The sequence below is a fragment of the Rhagoletis pomonella genome, unplaced genomic scaffold (genome assembly GCF_013731165.1).
Source record: "Rhagoletis pomonella isolate Grant_MI unplaced genomic scaffold, Rhpom_1.0 Rhpom_scaffold_00006, whole genome shotgun sequence".
In the NCBI taxonomy this organism is placed as follows: Eukaryota; Metazoa; Arthropoda; class Insecta; order Diptera; family Tephritidae; genus Rhagoletis; species Rhagoletis pomonella.
Window position 1 is genome coordinate 71,080,014 of NW_023458560.1, and position 8,494 is coordinate 71,088,507.

An 8,494-nucleotide genomic window follows, 5' to 3' on the forward strand; every position below is an offset into this window, starting at 1 on the left:
CACAAAAGTCGAAATATTAGGAAATATTTTCACCAAAAATTTAGACGTTAGGTGGTGCTGGGGTAGAGTTTTCTTGCTTGTCTTTAAAAACTATTTTTTTTAAATAACTTGTTTAACATTCTCTTAATTCTCAATTTAACACAATTAAATCGCTCAATTAAAAGAAAAGAAAAAACGAAAAATTATTCCAAAATCGAATCTTAAAAATTTTTTCTTCTAAAAAACTTATTGTCTCAGAACTGTCCAGAAGAAAGACACACGAGTGTTTTGACGATGAAAAAGGACGCGTAAAAAACTTCGACGAGGAAACCGATGCGTAAACCTATTTGACGGTGAAGAAAGACATGTGGTAAAAGTAGGCGTGGCCGGGGTGTAGGGAGCAAAAATTTAAACACGCGTCTTTCTTCACCGTCAAAAAGGTTTGCGCGTCTTTCTTTACCGAAGTTTTTTTGCGCAGTCAACTTTTGAGCTCGAGTCCTTTTCGCATGCACCGTCGATATGTATGTATGTAAGTATTCATACAGATGCATGCACATACATACATATATACCGCTGCATGATTACACCTAAAACACTTAACTCATTTATGATTGTGACAAGTGTGACTTTATGTTGATTACCTTTTTGATTACGTCTGCGTGGCGACATGTCAACAGCAACAACAATAGTAAGCAATGCATGTGCAAGTCGGAAAATAAAGAAATAGCAAAAATACAAGTACAAAGTACATAGGTAATAATCGTAAAACATAAGATGACAAGGCGACGACAAACGACAACAGCAGCAAGGACTACATATACAGTTGTCCACAAAATAATAGGAGTGCGATATTTTGACCAGTTTTGGCTATTTGTCTTTTGTTTATTTAATGTTTATTATTATTTTATAAAAGCCTAGCTGGCTATACAACAAACACCATATAAATTCAGATTTTAAACTTTGTATAAAAATTATAAAAATTTTGCAATTTTTCACCCAAATTTCAAACTTTTTAATCAGAATCTTTAGAAAAAATTCTGGTATGCAGTTTTGTAGCACATTCAATTCTAGTCTGAAGAAGTGCAAGTTTCAAGCGGCTAAAAAATTCCGTTGATTTTTGGAAGTTTTTTTGCTGGCAATGTCCTCCATATAAAAGAAAATTGTCGACATACTTTGTATGGAAAAAACGTGAAACACCTTTAACCAAAAAAATTCTCAAAAATCAACGGAATTTTTTAGCCGCTTGAAACTTGTCTTGCACAGAATTTTTTCTAAAGATTCTGATTAAAAAGTTTGAAATTTGGGTGAATTATTGCAAAATTTTTATAATTTTTATACAAAGTTTAAAATCTGAATTTATATGGTGTTTGTTGTATAGCCAGCTAGGCTTTTATAAAAAAATAATCAACATTAAATAAACAAAAGACAAATAGCCAAAATTGGTCAAAATATCGCACTCCTATATATACTCACACTTGGCTACTTGCATGGGAAATGTGTAATTGTGTCTAAGCGCAGATGTAGACGTCAATGCAGATGCATATAGTTATATATGTCGTGACATTCTGCCTTTGAAAATCTCAAATCGCAGGGGAATCAGAACACTCCCACAGCACAAAGTCCAGGCGAGTGCGAAGGCCTAATAACAATGTGACGAGACAATAAAAGGACACAGCTGAATGCCTGTTGAAGTGCTTAGAAAAGCTCTATCAGGATTCGTGAAAGTTAGCAGGATGCTTGAAAGTAGCGCGCCGTTGACGCACACCAAAGTCATTGGGCCAATCTCTGATGAAATATATACATACATAATAATGTATAATGTATTATATGTAGATATATTAGGGAGGTTAAAATTGTTTTTCCTCCAGCCACCCCCAAATCTGAAGAAAATCAAAAATAAGGAGACACGTATTTTTTTTATTTTGAAATCGATTAATATCTGCCCGTCTCGCCGGGGCTGTGAAGTTTCCCATGTATTTTACATGTGGAAAATACCTTTTTTCGTAAAATTGCAATAAAAGCGTTAAAACTAAATATTTTCGGATCGAACAAGACTATTTCCCTTCAGAAGTCTTCAAAAAATAACACTATGATGCTTATTTAACTTAAAAATTTTACTAAGTGGTATTTAATAACCGAAAATACTATCTGTTATATACAAAAATTAGTTATTTTATGTTTTCATAACCACATCACGCACGAACAGCTCAATGGATGTGTTTGTTTATTAATTGTATTCTACTCGATGTGTTCTGTGGGTTTGTGGTGAAAAATTTTGAAGAATAGAGTTGCCAGATATTTGATAATTTAAAGACCAATAAAATATTTAAGTTTCTCCATCAAAATTGAAAGTGTTTAAAGATATGTAAACAAATTTTTGAATGGAGTTGCCACCTTTCTAAAAACTAGAACAATGATTATTAACAATTTAAGCTTATTTAATCCCACAATAGATATGGATGTCACACGAAAGGTGTACGCATAAGCCTTGGACTAACATATTTTTAAATAGGGTTGCCATCCATCTGCTGACCAAGATGGGGCAATTATGTATAAGATAAGTGAAATGATGCAATATGCATTTTTACGACGGTATATCATTTTAATTTTTTAGATAGGTGGCAAATCTATCCAGAAGTATGTAGGGGTTAAAGCTTTATTTTAATACCTTTTGTTTGAAACTCATATTTTACTCAACCGCATGTAGCATGATAAAAAAATTTTTATTATAGATAAATGGCAACCCTATCCAAACATATATGCAATTAGAGTCTGTATTCTCAAAAACCTTTGCTGGGATTGCATAAACTATCCATTTGATACCCAGATTGTGGTATTAAAAAAGCTTAAATGTTTAGTTACCGTTGTTGTATTTTTTAGAAAGGTGGCAATTCCGTACAAAAATGTTTTTAAATCTCTTCAAACGCTTTTAGTTTTAATGAAAAATCTGAATTATTTAAATAATTTTAAATTTTCAATTATCTGGAAACAGGAAAAACCAAAAAACGTGATTTTCCTATGTATATTTGGACCACCCTAATATATTTGCATATGCGCAACTACATGTAAAATTGTCCGCTGACGAGTTGCCATAATCATTTTGCATACGATTGAGCAGCTGCCACAAACGTCTAGCGTCGAGCAAACAAGCCACAACAAAATTAAATCCGAGTAATATTCGCAATTCACATTTGATGCTAGTACTTTTAAACCTTACACACCACTCATGCTATGCCACCAGACGGCACTTCGCAGCAGTTGAACGCGTGTAATTGCAATAAAAAAAGACTCGCTGGAGTCTAGCTGGCGCTGCCGCTACCTTCAAATGCCACAAGTCTTCCCGCCTTCAAGCCTAAGCAACCGCCGCACACATCCTGTCACACACAGTGCATCAAATAAGTACCTGCCTTAGCGTAACTAACAACATAATTTCGTAAAAGGATCGCTACAAAAGTAACAAAGCCGCCAAACAATCGTACCGTAGAGACCGAGCAACCGCCGCAACAGTCGACTTGGGCGCGCATTCTTCGCATTGGCATCGTTTGTAATAATCATCGAATAAATTATGCAAAAATCATTCACATTGTTGTTTGCTTGTCGTTGCTGTTGTTGTCGTTGTAAGGAACTCTCAGGTTGCTTTTGCTTTTGAGTGACTGACTGACTGACTGCCATTGTTTGTGGCTGTCTGCTTTTGCTAATTTTGTATGAGTATTTGGCGGTGTGTACATATTTTTCCCAGCAGCCACAAGCACTCACTCCCGAGCTACATATGTATGTATGTAGGTATTTGCAAGGCAAGAAAGGTATTTAACAACAATCCTGGTGCGCTTTACAAGTGCGTATATTTTATCTCATTACATTTAGCTGTTGTCAGCGAAATGGCAACAGTTGAATTTTTAATAAATTCTTTGAACGCACATGTGCACACAGCTCTAAATACATACATACTTTGATTCATGCAGGCAGCTTTTTAGCTCTTCTCCCGCACCCACACTTTCTAACCCTGACGCTTTTGCTCATTTAACTAATTTTAATAAAACATCACAAAATTTATGCGCTTTATTATTACGAGTATGTGTAAGCCAATAAAAGTAATGCTGGTACATCTGGCATATGAAATTCTCTTTGTGTGGCAACAAAGTTGGAGACATAAACTGGAATACTGGTTATACCATTATATTTTCTTAGTCAACATTATTGAGTTGATAATTTCCGCTTTTCATATAGTGGCAGATGCTTTCGCTTTTTCTACCTTTTTATACCTCCATATTGACCATGAGATGAACTCTGAATAATTTTGGTAACGCTGTGGCAATGGGCTTGGAGTCGCCTATTACAGGTGGAGAAATTCACGACACAAAAATCGGGGTAAATTTTAGTCATCCAAGTATAGAATCAGATGTGGCAAATAACATCGCGCTAGGCAGCCAATGTCATTTTCCCTCTCACCATTCAAAAACCACCAACTATATTCCAACACTTCTAAGGCTGCAACGCAAGATATTAGCTGAGGTGGCCGTCGTAGCTGTGAAGTGCGTACGTGCTCTCTGCAGGCAATGACAAATATTCGACGATGTCGGCAGGAGTCATTAAAAAGCTTCTTATAAAAGCTTTTGGCCGGTCGGAGCTGGTGTAAAACGGTAGATCCCTCAATTAAGATCTCATCAGAAAATTGTCGGAGAAGGTGGTCGCGACCCAGCTACCTTGGCTCTACTTTTTTCCTCACTGCAGAAAACTGTTAAATAAAGTTCGCTAAGAGACTGGATTACGGCTAAGGTTGAAGCCTAGGCCTTCACTTTCTTGGTAATACTAAGTACCCATAAATGGAGTTCTGGCTTAATACCTGACGGCCCTGGATAACGATCTGTAGTTTATCAAATAACCATCCACAGAGAGCGTTGCCAGAACACATACCACTAGCCAAGGGTTTTCCCTCTTGAGTGATAGAATAAACTTAGTGAGTTTGTTGTCATACGCTCTGCACATAATCCGGACCATGGACAGATCGAGTTCCCGTTTAATCGCTTTGGGAGAAATTGGCACTTCCTCTATCAAGCATAGTTTCCGACAGAGAGCCTTTTTTAGGAAGCTTGACGGCATCCTCGTTGCCCGCCGGTGTCCAGAGTTGTCCTGCTCTTCGCAACACTTCTTCAGGAAGTGCTATGCAATAGGACACCTTCATCACAGCCTGAGTGTCAATGTACACTTATATATTAACTAGATCGCTGCTCAGTAGCTTCGCCGTTCTCCTAATGGTCAAAACTTTCGGCTGGAAAATGCTGCAGTAGCTCGGCAGCTTGTGGGATATGTTGAGACCGAGCTCCTTGCAGTCGACTGTCGCCAAACGCTTTTCCCATCACCGACCCGTCTATGTGGACAAATACTGAACCAGCCTTCGACCTCTATAGTTGCTTCGAAGTTCGCCTCAAAGTGCAGATCCGGGATCATGCGGTCAATTCGTCCGACTAAAATGCATAGAGGGTCACGCTATCCAGCTTAGGATTAGACCAGTTCGAAATCTTGTTTTTCCCGTTGAAGAGTACTAGAACTGTCTTTTTCGCTTTGATTGGCCAAAGATGTACACATCTTCGGTGCAGTACCCATTGCTCCTAAGTGGGCTGAGCGTGGACGGACACTTTCCGCTTACTATGACGGAAATATCATTAGTGCAGTCAGTTTGGCAGGTCCACCTTCCATTTTCTTTAGTAACCTGTAGAGCACCAACGACCACCAACGACCCCTTGCCCAACTCATTGCGCAGAAACACTTCTGCAGCTCAACACACTGCTTACTCAGTTCAAAATTACCGGATGAACGACTGTCGTATTCACTCCGTTTACAATGGTCTGCTTAGAGACATTGCTGAAGGCCTCCGCTATATCCAGGAAGACTCCCACTTTGAATTCTCCTTCCAATATGCTGCATAGCCAGGCTCTGATCTTCCGACCAGCCTTCTGCAACGTCGCAGGAAAACTGCCTTACAGGCCTGGCGGATTATGCTGCGAAAAGGAGCTTAAAGCCTACTCAAGTCTGGATGGTGTCACCAGGCTACCTTCTCCTGCTGTCGCGTCAGGTAGATCACCTGGATGCTCGGCCACAGGGAATAATATGTATCCTACAATAATGGGATTCTTTGATCTCAAACATGACAATCTCCTAATCTTTTTGAGGTGTGGTAGATCCCCAGATCGAACGATTGCGGGAATGAAAAGTAATAGCTATACTTAGAGAATATCAGTCAAGAGAAGATAGGAAAAAAGATAGCCATGCGCGGACTTAGTGACTTAGTGTCAGGGTCAGCATTTTGATGGCGGTATGGAAAGTGCAGAAGGTACAGTCCGAGATCGATAATTCGTCTACTCTAACCTTTGAAAATCTGGTGTTTGGATATACTCGTACCAGCGATTATTCCGGCATCCGAATTGCAATTTTATAGTACAAAGTTTACTTTTTTCTTTAATTAATTTATTAATTTTTTTCCTTTTTTTGTTTTCATAACTTTTGCTGTAATTAAAAATTTCTCATTACCGTACTTTAATGGGATTTTATGACCGCTGGTAATTATTTGGGCGAAATTAATGCTTTCAATTGAGTACACAACGTTCATAAAATCAAAATAAACACACTTTAGTCATGGCAATTGGCAATTGAATGAATGGAAAAATATTTTCAGCTGCTTACTGCAAGGCAAGGACATTAAAGGAAGTTAGTTAAAGCGCCATACGTACATACATACACACCTATGAACATACGCGTTCGCTCGCCTCCACACACATACACATTTCCGCAGCAGGTGTATGCATTTTGTACTCCGCAAACGTTTGCTATGGGCCAAATTCACAGTGCGTAGTTAACTCAGAATCGGCAGTTACCCTGTAGTCAAATGAACTAGTTGTAAACTACCTTACAACTAGTATGAACCGCATGCCCAACTAGTCAGCCAACTATCTTTTTTCCATGCAATCAACTGGTATTTTTAACATGGGGATGTCCTACGAGATGGCAATTGTCAGATTTCGCTCAGAAATATACCAGTATCATACTAGTTCAAAATAGACAGAAAAATACTAGTCTAATTATGGACCAAAACCACTGCTTTGGGAGTAAAAAATGAAATGAATTCATGAATATGCAATTATATGCAGTCTTAGATTTGCCAATAATTAGTGTTAAATTTTTTGAGTATTAATTAAAAGAAATAATAAATTTAATTTAAATTCATTTTTCATTAAATGTTATTAAAAGGAAAAGGTTTCAGGTACAATAAATACTATATTTTTATCTTTTTTAATAATATGGAATATGCAAAAGGAAACTTTTAGTTAAAAATAAAATGAATTCTTTAGATAATCTTTGAGTGAACTAAAATAAAAATAAAAGTTTTCATTAAAATAAATTAAATTCATTAACTTTGCACATTTCAGTCTATTATTTTCAAAAAAAAAAAAATTATAATAATAACTAATGTTTAAAATTTGAGATTTGGATAAGAATAAAATAAATAAGTATTTCAAGCAGTTATTAAATATTCTTAATTTTTGCCTATGGTTTGGCTTGTTGATTGATAATAGAAATTTATCAAATAATTATATTAATAGTGTAATTAAAAGTCAAGAATAATTGAAAATGAGCAATAATAACAAAATAATGATGTAATTAAAACTAATGAATTAATTGGCATTTTTTTTAAGTAATTAATTCTTAATCATTAAAAAGGTGGTAATATCGGTATTTGATCATTGTTATCCAAAAAAACATGCCTTAATTAATAATCATTATGAGTATTAATTATTATTTAACCGGACTAGTATAAAGGCGGATTCACCGTTCGTGTCCGGACACTTTTTGTTAGTAATTTTACTCGTTCTTTTCCCACTCTGTCTCACTGAGAGCGCAACCAAAATGTGCTGAACACTCTTTGTTCGAATCAAATTGATTTTGATTATCTGTCCGAACGACTTGATGATTATGATTGCCATTATTTCTTTTTTTTTACGTTTGGTAGCAGTTGACCCGTATAAAACACATGATTTAACATAAACACACATGTAGGCAACACTTTCGAATGTCAGTCAGCTGGTTTTTTTTCAAGCAAAATAAATAAAAATAACATGCAATCGCCACAAGGACCAAGTAAATGTAATTTATTTCAATAATAATTACTTAAAATTTGAATGTTCTTAGATTTATCACTACTCAAAAAGCTCTTCGTGGAGGTACAGAAGGAATCCCGATCATTTTTGTACGATCTCAGCCAGAAGGAATATAAAAATAACAAATTGAAGCAAATAGTTTGGGCTGAAATTGCCGAGTCGCTTGAACTACCAAGTAGGTGATATTTTATTAATGTACATATGTGTGCTCAATAGGCGAGTCCTTCTTTTTATTAGAAGATGAAGTTCAAGTGCTCTGGAAACGCACCCGGAATAAATACAAAGCTGCACTTGCCAAGTCTATCTTACCCAGTGGTAGTGCGCGGCGCCCACAAAAACAAATGGATTTGTTCTTGTTGCAG